The following is a 12,604-nucleotide window of genomic DNA, read 5'->3' as shown; positions in this document are numbered from 1 at the left end:
GTTATTCTTTTATAAATGTTAAAAAAGATAGGAACATCTCAAGGTTGCGAGTAAAGCAAGATATGTAGTGATGGATGTAAGGAAGTTGTTACAATAAGTCTTTTGGATGTAAAAGTTCAAAGAAGATCTTTTAGAAATGTAAATGATGTCAAAGACTAAGGTTTTTTTTAGGGGTAACATGTATCAAGAAAAGAAAGTATAAATGCCTGGTTTGAAACTTGTTCAGCGCGCTCTTTGAACCCAATCCAATTTGGGAAGGGTCTAAGAGGCCGCGTTTGCAAACGCTTTTTATTTTTTTATTTTCAATTTTCTTTTCAATAAAACTTTGCCTTTGTTAACCAGACTTGTCTTTTGAGTTGTGAGTATCAAATTTTGGGCTTTTAAATCTCGCAGTTGCGCTGTGAGCTTGTGAGGTGGCCGTTTTTGTTTCCCCAATGTACATGGGCCGATCTGTATTGAGGGGAAACAAAACCACCACTTCACAAATGCATGACACAAAACAGGAGAAGAAACAGGCCATCTACAACTCTATCTACCCTTGACTGTTCCAGCTACTGAATTCCATATCCTAACACAAACCATGGCTTAATGCGGGGTGGGAATCAGTGTCATGGATCTCAACCTTCATCAAAATGGGTGTGGCTGTCTCCCTGGACTTTAGAGGGTGATTAGTGTGCAATGTAAGGGACGCAGTGGCTCAGTGGGTTAGGACACTGAGCTTGCCGATCAGATGGTCAGCAGTTTGGCAGGTCGAATCCCGAGTGCCACATAACAGAGTGAGCGCCTGTTACTCGTCCCAGCTTCTGCCAACCTAGCAGTTCGAAAGCACGTAAAAATGCAAGTAGAAAAATAGGGACCACTATGGTGGGAAGGTAACAGCGTTCCGTGTGCCTTTGGCGTCTAAGTCACGCCGGCCATATGACCACGGAGACGTCCTCAGACAAGCGCTGGCTCTTCGGCTTTGAAACGGAGATGAGCACCGGCCCCTAGTGTTGGAAACGACTAGCACGTGTGTGGGGGGGGAACCTTTACCTTTACCTAGTGTGCAAATCTTGCCCAGGAGAAGATAAATGTTGCAGGGACAGGGGGGTTGGGTGTTTCTCCGTTTCCCGTTCAGGCAGCCCAAGAACAGATAATCGAAAGCTGAAGGAGCCGAGCTGGCATCTCTGGGCTGAGGGATAACCAGGCCCAGGGAAGAGACTGGGCCCACTGCCAGCCAACTCCATGCACCTTCCCTCTGCCATCCTCAAGGAGAATTACCACTGCCACTGCACTTTTTCCAGGAGTGGGCCTAGGCCAGGCTCTGGAGGGGCAAACCGCCCTGACTGGGGGTGGGGAGAGGGGAGCTCTGAGACCTCTTCTTTCTCCAGAGGGGGAGGCTTAGCAAAATGGGGCCAACTCTCTGAACTATGGCAGCTCCATTTCCTTTCATTCAAGCTTAATTCCTCCAAGACAATGAACTGGAGGTTCTGCCTTGGGTCAGCCAAATAACTGGACGAGTCAAAAAAGTTCAGCTGGCATCTCTGGGCTGAGGGAGAACTAGATGCCAGGCCCAAGGAAGAAACTAGATGCCAACCCCAGGCACCCTCCCTCTGCACCCCTCAAGGAGAACTACCCCCACTATCAACACATAAAGAGCCTTGGTGGAGCAGTGGGCTAATGCCTCCTTAAGTAACACCAGCTGCCTGCAATTAGTGCAGGTTCATCCCACCAGGCTCAAGGTTGACTCAGCCTTCCATCCTTCCGAGGTAGGTAAAATGAGGACCCAGATTGTTGGGGGCAATTAAGCTGACTTTGTAATAATGCCGCTTGGGGTGTGTGTGTGTGAAAGCCCTAATAAGCAGGCATATACATAGAATGAAGGCTACTGCTAAGCTTGTAAGCCGCCCTGAGTCTTCAGGAGAAGGGCGGGATATAAATGGAATTAAAATAAAAAAAACACTGCCCTTCTTCCAGGAGTGGGCCTAGGCCAGGCTCTGGAGGAGCAAAACCCGCATTGGGCAGGCGGGGATCTGAGATGGATGGAAGAGGGAGGGAGGCAGGGAGGCAAAGAGAGCAGGGCTTCTCAACATGCTGGCTAGGGAATTCTGGGAACTGAAGTCCATCCACCTTCAAGTTGCCAAGAATGAGAAGCAGCTGGATGGATGGATTGCAAAGATAAATGGAGGGATGGAGGGAGAGAGAAAGAGATCAGAGCTTCTTCCAGGAGTGGGCCTAGGCCAGGCTCTGGAGGAGCAAAACCCCCGATTGGGCAGGTGGGGGTTCTGGGAGGGAGGGAGAGAAAAAGATCAGTTTCTCAACATGCTGATTGGGGAATTCTGGGAATTCAAGTTGCCAAGAATGAGAAGCAGCTGGATGGATTGCAAAGATGAACGGAGGAATGAAGGAAGGGAGAGAGAGAAAGAAATCAGAGCTTCTCAACATGCCGGCTGGGGCATGCTGGGAGTTCAAGTCCACCCACTTTCAAGTTCCCAAGGATGAGACACAGCTAGTCTTTACTACATCTACATAAATATATTTTAATATTCAAACTTACTTTTGCCATCAGCCAGAAAGAAAACAACAACAACATACAAGATAAGTCAGGAACATCCTGAGGTAAAATTAAACAAATCGCACAGCAGCTGGCCTGGTGAAGTCAGAGAGACTAGCACAGACTTGTAGTCTTTTATATATCTATATATCTATATATCTATATATCTATATCTATATATCTATATCTATATATATATTTAACATTCAAACATATAATTGTTGGTCATAATCCAGAAAGGAAAAAAAACACAACAGTCAAGAACCCAGGAAAATCCTGAGGTAAATTAAACAGCAGGCAGAACACAGAGAAGAAAAAAAGCGGGGGGGAGGGAAACGCCCCTTTTATACTTGCGGCAACCAATCACAGCACAGAGCGCCTCCTGCAGCAGCAGACCAAAAACAGTCAGGATGATCCTGAGGTAAATGAAACCGCAGGCCGAAGCCAGAGAAGAAAAATGGCGGGAAAAAAGGGAGGCGCCCCGTTTATACTGGCCCCGACCTCTTCCTCTCAGCGACGGGAACCTGGCCAGAAGAAGAGCTCTTTAACTCTGGGACGTGGATGGATGGATGAGAAAGAGGGAGGGAGGGAGGGAGGTAGAGAAGAGCAGGGCTTCTCAACGTGATGGCTGGGGAATTCTGGGAGCTGAAATCCACCCATTTTCAAGTGGCAAAGGATGAGGAACATTTGGACGGGCAGAATGAGGGATGGGTGGAGGCATGGATTGAGGGGGAGGGAATGGGTGGATGTACGGAGTGAGATAGATCAGAGCTTCTCAACATACTGGCTGGGGCATGCTGGGAGTTGGAAGTCCACCCACTTTCAAGTGGCCAAAAATGAGAAACAGCTGGATGGATTGAGGGAGAGAGGGAAAGAGACCGGCTTCTCAACATACTGGCTGGGGCATGCTGGGAGTTGGAAGTCTACCCATTTTCAAGTGGCCAAAAATGAGAAACAGCTGGATGGATTGAGGGAGAGAGGGAAAGAGACCGGCTTCTCAACATACTGGCTGGGGCATGCTGGGAGTTGGAAGTCTACCCATTTTCAAGTGGCCAAAAATGAGAAACAGCTGAATGGATTGAGGGAGGGATAGAGACCAGCTTCTCAACATACTGGCTGGGGCATGCTGGGAGTTGGAAGTCCACCCATTTTCAAGTGGCCAAAAATGAGAAACAGCTGGATGGATTGAGGGAGGGAAAGAGACCAGCTTCTCAACATAACTGGCTGGGGCATGCTGGGAGTTGAAGTCCACCCATTTTCAAGTGGCCAGGAGGCTATGAAAGTCTGGAGGGATGTTTGCCTCCCCAAGTCTGGCGGGGGGGGGGGGGGGGGGAGGAGGAGAGGTCTTTCCACCAGGAGCCTCTCTCCCTCCCCCCTCCTTTCTGAAGATGGGACAAGTGGTCAGCCAGAAGCTGGAACTTCCTTCCACCCCTGCCCATTTCCCGTTGAATAAAAGCGAAAGTGGAAGTTGGCGAGAGGGAAGATTCTTCGGGGAGAAGCTTTCTAGCCCAGTCTGTATTTAGCCTGTAGGCAGTAGCTGCAGAGGAAGAGGAAGGTAAGAGGACCCAGGTATGTCGGAGGGACAGGCAGAGAGAGGGCCAATGGGGGAGGGAGGGAGGGAGGGAGGGAGAAGGCCAGCTTCTCTGGAGTTGGGGGGGGAGAAAAGTTTTGTGCGATCAAGCTCTCAGCCAATGCTTGCGGAGCTCCTGTGGCCCTAAAGGTCGCCAGCTTGTCAAGCGCCTGAATTCTGATCCTGCCACCAGGAGAGAGGAGGCAACCGGGCTGCCCATTCTCCCCTCTCCCTGTTCTAAACCAAGGAATTAGGAGCCCTTCCTCTTTCTGCAGGTAAACGGTTTAGCTGTGAATCCAGGGCTGTGACGCCTCTGTGGCTTGTTGTGAGGGCTTGCCCGTGTCTGACACTTCCCCGAGCCTCCCCCAAGGGACTTTGGGCTTGGCAGATCTCCCCCTGTTGACTTAGAGCTGAGAGCAGAGCCTTGTGGTGGGGCTGGGCAGAGGAAACAGCCTGTAACTTTCCGAGAGGGCTGAGAATGGGGCTACTTGCTGCCGGAGGAAAAGAGACCCCATGATCCACAGCTTGACCGACAAGCATGGACAGCTTTGAATAATCTCCGCCAATGTGGGGACCTGATTCTCCTGCCTAGAACATAGAATCACAGGCTGGAAGGGACCTCGGAGGTCTTCTAGTCCAACCCCCTGATCAAGAAGGAGACCCTTATAGCAAGGCTTTTCAACCTTTTCACCCATTGTACCACTTTTAGGATATGGCAACATCCGAGTGCCACCAGTCGCCTAGCTCCAGCCATTTCTCACTCAGGCTTGTGCGGTGCTGCCACCAGTTCAGCTCATTCCCCTCCCCCGCTACCACTTTTCTAGGATGGTCGTGTACCACCTGCCAGGTGCCAATGTACCATAGGTGGTACCTTTACGACTGGTTGAAAAGCCCTGCCTTATAGAATCATAGGAGGAGGTAGCTGGAAGGGACCTCGGAGGTCTTCTAGTCCAACCCCCTGATCAAGAAGGATACCAAGCAGTGAAACGGTTGTCTAGTCTATTTTGGAAAACCTCCCAAGCAGAGAGATTTTTTTCGTGGAATTAAATCTTCCTCTTTTCTCCCTATTTAAACACATTTGAAGCCTGGGAAAGGCTCCAAGTAGCAGAAAGGATTTCTCGTCTTGGATTCTTCATGTTCTCTGAACTTGACATTTGTCAGTTTGTTCTGGAAAATGTAGCTGGATGAGATGAAATTCCCTCGGCTTCCTGGCTATTTCTGAAGTTCCTTCCTCTTTGAGGTGTGTCCTTTTCAGCCTCAGGAAACATTTGAGCAAATGTTTAAACACGGACATTCCCAGGGCACCAAACTTCCTTTCGTCTCCCCTAGAAACAGCAAAGATTTTTGCTTATTGTTAGGAAGAGTCTGGACAGCCATTTGTCCGGAATGGTATCCCATTTCAGACCAGTGTCTAGTCTCTTCTTAAGAATCTCCAGTGATAGAGCACGATTTCTGGAAGCAAGCTGTTCCACTGGTTAATTGTCTGAACAGAACAGAATAGAATAAAATTAAGAATAGAACAGAACAAGCATAGAATAGAAATAAAAATAGAATAGAATAGAATTAAGAATAAAATAAAACAGAACAAGAATAGAATAGAATATATAGAATAGAATAAGAAATAAGAATAGAATAAAATAAAATAGAAAAATAAGAATAGAACAGAACAAGAATAGAATACAATAGAAGTAAGAATAGAACAGAACAAGAATATATAGAGTAGAATAAGAAATAAGAATAGAACAGAACAAGAATAGAACAGAACTAGAATAGAATATATAGAATAGAATAAGAAATAAGAATAGAACAGAACAAGCAGAATAGAATAGAAATAACAGAATAGAATAGAATTAAGAATAAAATAGAACAGAACAGGAATAGAATAGAATATATAGAATAGAATAAGAAATACGAATAGAACAGTAGAATAGAATTAAGAATAAAATAGAACAGAACAAGAATAGAATAGAATAGAATAGAAAGAAATAAGAATAGAACAGAACAAGAATAGAATACAATAGAAGTAAGAATAAAATAGAACAGAACAAGAATATATAGAATAGAATAACAAATAAGAATAGAACAGAACAAGAATAGAATTGAGTAGAACAAGAATTAAGAATAAAATAGAACAGAACAAGAATAGAATATAGAATAGAATAAGAAATACGAATAGAACAGAACAAGAATAGAATACAATAGAATTAAGAATAGAACAGAACAAGAATAGAATAGAAGGAAATAAGAATAGAACAGAACAATAGAATACAATAGAAGTAAGAATAAAATAGAACAGAACAAGAATATATAGAATAGAATAAGAAATAAGAATAGAACAGAACAAGAATAGAATAAAGAGTAGAACAAGAATAGAATAAATAGAAAGAAATAAGAACAGAACAATAGAATTAAGAATGGAACAGAACAAGAATAGAATAGAATAGTGTTCTGTACCAGCCTGCTACCGGCCCTGCAGCAAAAGCAGGGACGACCCCTTTACAAACGGCAAGAGGCTGGAATTAAGCCTGCCAAATTTATTCACATAAAACAAGAGCAAGACAAGACACCAACCATAAAACACGAGCTAAGAAGCAGGAACAATCCAAGCAGTTGCCTTCAGCAAACCAGCCCTCCCACACATTCCCCTTAAATACAGTTCAGGGCGTGGCCTCTCTGAGCCTCCTTCTGAGGTGCCCCATTGCCTCCCTCTGTTTACTCCTGACTGACTGCCTCCTGCGTCGGGCGTCCTTGAACAGGGCCAGCTGTGGGTCATCTTCATCCACGCTGTCAGGCTCACACAGCTGGGTCTGCATCGTGACCAGATGAGAGGGGCCTTGCTGGGGGCTCTCATCAAGCTGTCCAATCCCCTCAGCAAGCTCTTCAACACCCTCCTCCTCTGAGTCATGCAACCCAACTGCCGAACCCACAGGCTGACCCTGAATCACAACAAATAGAAAGAAATAAGAATAGAACAGAACAAGAATAGAATAGAATTAAGAATAAAATAGAACAGAACAAGAATATATAGAATAGAATAAGAAATAAAAATAGAACACAAGAATAAAATAGAATTAAGAGTAGAACAAGAATAGAATAGAATAGAAAGAAATAAGAATAGAACAACAAGAATTGAATTGAATTAATAGAACAGAACAACAAGAATAGAATAGAATACATAGAATAGAATAAGAAATAGGAATAGAAGATAACAATAGAATAATATAAGAAATAAGAATAGAAGACAACAATAGAATAGAATAAGAAATAAGAATAGAACAAAACAAGAATAGAATAAAATAGAATAGACCTTGGAGGTCTTCTAGTCCAGCCCCCCGCTCAAGCAGGAGAACCTATACCGTCTCAGGCTCGGCCTGCTTGCGCCTTGTTTTAAGAACTGCATCCCCAGTGTGTGTGTCAACGACTGCTTTTGCCTTGCTCGGAGGGCTGTTCTTGGCTTGCCCTGGCCCTGACGGTTCTCCCTTCAGACCTGCCTTGCCTTGGGCCCCATCTTGCTTTGAGAAGGGATCTTTGCCTTTCGGTTTGGAACTGGGCCCTTGTTGTGCGAACTGCGTTCGCCTTTTGTTCCCCTCTGCTCCTTTTGGCAGTTGCTCCTTGCCTTGCACCTTTGCCGTGCTCCGAGGACGGCCCTTGCCGTATGCCTGGACCTCTGCCTTGGGGCCTTGCCAGGTAATCTAGGGGCTGTTGTTTGGGGGACTGAGGCCATTGGTTTAACCTTCCCAAGATAAATAAACAACTGTCTGGAGGCCTGTCTGGCGTTGCCCAACGGGTCCTAACTGTGAAGGAATCCCCTTCCCCAAACTCTTTACAGGGGTGGGTTTGGGGAGCAGGTAAGTGGCACTTGCTGGTTAGTGTGTGGGGTGTAGCCTGTGCCCACCGGCTGCTCCTGGCGGTCCTCATGCTGCGGAATTCTCCGGCGGCCCTTGTGCTGCCCAAAGCAACTGGGGGTCTGTGAGGGACACAAAGTGCAGGAATCCCCTTCCCCAAACTCTTCACCAGTGTGGCTCGCAGTGCACCGAGTGGCGCTCCCTTGGCACAGCTTCCTAAGGGTTGTTGGAGAGGGGGACACTCCTGGTTCAGGGAGGGACATGCGCTGCCTCCTCCAGGTGGTTCTTCTCTCTTGCAGGAGCTGAGCCTGGCCATGGCTGAAGACACCGTGGAGACCCCGGCCCTGGGCCGCCCCTTCCAGTTGGGGATGCTGTACGACTGCCGCAAGGATGCGCTCATCCCAGGTAGGAGACGGAGGAGAGGTCAAAGGGTAGGCAGCCCCTGGACCTGCAGCCTGCTGATAACAGCTATCTGGGTAGGACATGCCTGGAATGTGTATCCAACCCTTTGGACAGACACGCAGCAACATGCCTTGCCCCAAAAGAAAGTCACTGAAATGCTTTGGAAAATGATTACACAAGGGGTTGGTGTCCCACGTGGGACAGTGAAGTGAGGGATATTAATTCTAAAGTTGTGCTGGTGCTTTTCCAGAAAAAGTGGGGGGCGGGTCTGAACACAGAAGACCCCTCTAAACCCCTGATGAAAAACATAGAAATTCCCATTCCTCTCTACTCAGGCAAAAGCCTTTTGAGATTGTGGTAGTTTCACCATCCAGGAAAAATGATCTCTCTATTGTCCCAGCATTCTGGGGCTTCTCTATCTCCCAAAGAGTTTGGCTGGCAGTTTGTCAATCACCGCTCTTCCTCCTCCTCTTCCTCCTCCTCCTCCCCCTCCCCATTCCGGCTTGAGCGCAAAGTTTGTGCTAGAAGAAGAAGAAACGGGGCGCTTCCCCCCCACCCTTCCTTCTCCCATCACTTCTTTGGTGCATTTGCTGGGAGCCCACCCAGATTTGAACACCTTGGATTCTGACTCTTCCTCCCACACACCCCGCGCCCATGCCTCCCTTATTCCTCCCCCGACACCGGCACAGCCCACCCCCTTTTTCCTGTCCTTCCTGTGAGCGTGCAGGGGCACACCTAGCTTGCAATGGGACCGGCATGGAAGGCGAGGCCGCCGCTGCCACCACCACCACGAAGAGGGTAGCAGCTCTGGCGCAGAAGCCAGAAGGGACTCTGCTTTCATTGTTTAAGTTTGCCTGCTCGGCTTCTCTCCAGCCATCCAATCGCGCGGCTCTTCCCTCCTGCAAGCCTCGAGCTCGCCGGCCCTCTCTTTTTCCTGCAATTCCCTCATCATCATAAAAAATAATGAAAGGCACGAGAGACGGCAGCGGTGTGTTCGGAGGAGGGCAGCCCGAGGAAGGCGCAGCAGGTGGAAAAAGGGCTGCTGCCGTCTCGCCCGACTTCCTCCCCACCCCACTCTTTCGCAGCAGGGCCGTCCGGCCCTTTTTCCACCTGCTGCGCCTTCCTCGGGCTGCCCTCCTCCGAACACACCGCTGCCGTCTCACCTGACTCTCTTTCCACCCCTCTCTTTCGCAGCAGGGCCGTCCAGCCCTTTTACCATCTGCTGCAACTTCCTTGGACTCCACTCCTCCACTGTTTCGCCCAGTGAGGTCAGGAGAGAGTTGGGCGAGACAGCAGCAGTGTGTTCGGAGGAGGGGAGCCTGAGGAAGGTGCAGCAGATGGAAAATGGGCCCACTCAACTTTCCAACAGTCTCTTCCTCCGCTGCCGCCATGTGGAGTCCGAAGAAGAAAAGTGGTTTGTGGGCAGTCCCTCAAACCAAAGAAGTTCAACCAATCAATTCAAACTTCGTGAGGTTTTTTTTGTGAGAAGTTTGAATTGATTGGTTGAACTTTTTTAGTCCCACTTTTTTTTTGGGGGGGAACTGCACATGGTGGAGGACTAAGAGCCGCAGGAGTCGGCTGAAAGAGCCGCATGCGGCTCCAGAGCCACGGGTTGCCGACCCGTGTTCTGGTGGCAAGCTGTTCCACTGTTTAATTGCCCTCACTGTCAGGAAGTTTCTCCTTCCTTCTATGTTGCTTCTCTCCTTGGTGAGTTTCCATCCATAGTTTCTTGTCCTGCCTTCCAGGGCTTTGGAGAATAAGTGGACCCCTCTCTTCTTTGCAGCACCCCTCAAATATTGGATTGCTGCTATCCTGTCTCCTGATTCTTTTCACCCTACTAGACATACCCAATTTCTCTCAACTGTTCTTCGTACATTTTAGCCTCCAGGCCCCTAAGGATCTTGTTGTCCACCCAGCCGGAAGTTGCCAAGGCTGGAAAACGCAGCCATAAATTATTCAACCCGTTTAGAGCCTTCTAGTTCCCTTAGTTTGAAACTGAGGCTCCCAGGAAGCAGAGGACTCCCCGAGTCACGGTCAGAACCCACAGTTAAAACAAACCATGGATTAATGCGGGGTGGGAAGCAATGCCACAAATAGGAACCCGATGTCAACTCTGCTAACATCGGATGTTCTTGCTTTGACAACATATGGAGATGCAGCCATTTTCCTTCTTATGTTTTACTCTTACAGTTAGAATTAGATGATGCTGGGGGGGAGGAGGAATGTGTATGGGAGTTGGTTAGACACAACAATATTGTAGTAATGTGAGAATCAAGGTTTTTTGAAACAAGAATTGATAAGAAATGGAGAACTGGAGGGAAAGCCTGCATTTCAAATTAATTGGAGAATGTGATTTATGACTGTTAATTAGTGGAGGGAATTGCACTAGACACTGTGTTCAGGGGAGGGGAATTCAGATTTTGGCTTTACCTATGCACATGCCGATGCTATGCTACTCGAATAAAGATTCGTTAAGGAAAACATTGCCTCAAATTTGTTTGAAGAGTTTCATCTGTCAGAACCATGGCACCCTCGTTGAAATGGGGGTGACTGTCTCCAGACTTTAAAGGTGATCCAGGCGCAAATCACTTAGAAGAGGAATCTCGCCGAGAAAGCGGGATTCGGTGTTAGCCATTTCCCGTTCGGGCAACGGAGAAGCAGATACTGGTCTAGTGCTCGATGTACAACTACAATTGAGCCCAAAATTTCTGTCGCTCAGTGAGAAAGGTATTAAGGGAGCTTTGCTCCATTTTACGACTTTTCTTACCATATTTGTTAAGTGAATCGCTGCCGTCATTAAATTAGTAACACTGTTGTTAAGTGAATCCGGCTTTCCCCATTGACTTTGCTTTGTCAGAAGGTTGCAAAAGGGAATTGCGGGAGTCCGGGACACGACGACTGTCATAAATATGAGAGAGTTGTCAAGCATCCAAATGTAAATAACGTGACCACGGAGATCCTGCAATGGTCGTGTGAAAAATCAATGCTAGGCTGATCTCACGGACCATCTTAGCTGCTCTGATGTAGTTTGGTCAGTGGGTAGAGCCATACCCTCACAGGGACAGCCTTCTCCCCATCTCTCCCTAACAATTTTGGGAGAGTTTCACTTCACTTCAACCGTTGCTCCCTTCCTCCCTCCTTTTACTCCTTCGTTCTTTCTTTCCCTCCCTTTCCCCCTTTCTCTTTTTTCTCCTTCCTTCCTTTCCTTTCCCTTCCATCTTTCTCTCTTGCAGGCCAATTCTTCTCACTTCCAGCAGTTTGATCCTGACCGGCTCAAAGTCCATCCTTCTGAGGTTGGTAAAATGAGGACCCAGATTGTTGGGGGCGAGAGGCTGACTGTAAACCGCTTAGAGAGCTTTAAAGCACTGTGAAGCGGTATGTAAGTCTGAGTTCCTTCCTTCTTTTCCTTCCTTCCCATGGTGCCTCAGTGGTCAGAATGCAGAATTGCAGGGGTTTGACTAGAAGACCTCCAAGGTCTCTTCCAGCTCTGTTCTATTCATTTCATTTCATTTCATTGACTTTGCTTGTCAGAAGGTCACAAAAAGGTCAGATCATATGACCCCGGGACAGTGCAATCATCATATGAACCCATTGCCGATCATCTGAATTTTGATCATGTGACCACGGGTTCATGTGAAAAAAGGTCATAAGATGCTTTTTCAGTGATGTTGCAACTTCAGTCATTAAGTGAACTGTTGTAAGTCGAGGACTCCCTGTAGCTAACTGGTTAAAGAGAGCTGGCCACTGGATGAGGAAATCTGAGCCGTGATTGGTTGCTGCAAGTGTAAAGGAAGAGTTTACTTGTTTCCCTCCTTTTTCCTTGGTCTGCTCTCCGACATTTACCTCAGGATGTTCCTGCTGGATTGATTTACCTGACGAGGCTCCTGTTTGCCTCTCTTATTTTCTACGAATATATTTATTCATATAAAATAACAAGTTCGGGTCGGGGTCTCTGACTCCATTTGGGCACCAGTTGTGCCATTCCCTGACAGGTTACGATCCCAGAATTACCTCAGCATCTTTTATTTTTATTATTTATTTATTTATTTGTCAGTGGAAAGACTTGCTTTATTAAAGTCCTACTTTCTCACAATTTCACAGAATGGAAATTAAAAAAATATCAGAAGCCCAAAGAGAAGCAATTGTAAAATATTCTGCTTAAAGTTTCTTTTCTATTTGATCATATTGATTGCCTCATCATAGATCCTGTTTACAAAATTCTTGCTGCCTGCGGCCATCTCAACACGGGACAAG

At 47.0% G+C, this 12,604-nt stretch overlaps 1 protein-coding gene across 1 annotated transcript in view; it reads right to left on the bottom strand.

The window, feature by feature from the left end:
• LOC308678061 (uncharacterized protein) overlaps positions 1-12,604 on the bottom strand; it is a 36,755-nt gene that overhangs the window by 2,100 nt on the left and 22,051 nt on the right. The gene's annotated exons all lie outside the window — the stretch shown is intronic.

This window comes from Vipera berus (genome assembly GCF_964194415.1).
Source record: "Vipera berus genome assembly, chromosome: Z".
NCBI lineage: Eukaryota > Metazoa > Chordata > Lepidosauria > Squamata > Viperidae > Vipera > Vipera berus.
The sequence above is the reverse complement of the archived record's forward strand: the minus strand, read 5'-3'. Positions and strand labels throughout refer to the sequence as shown.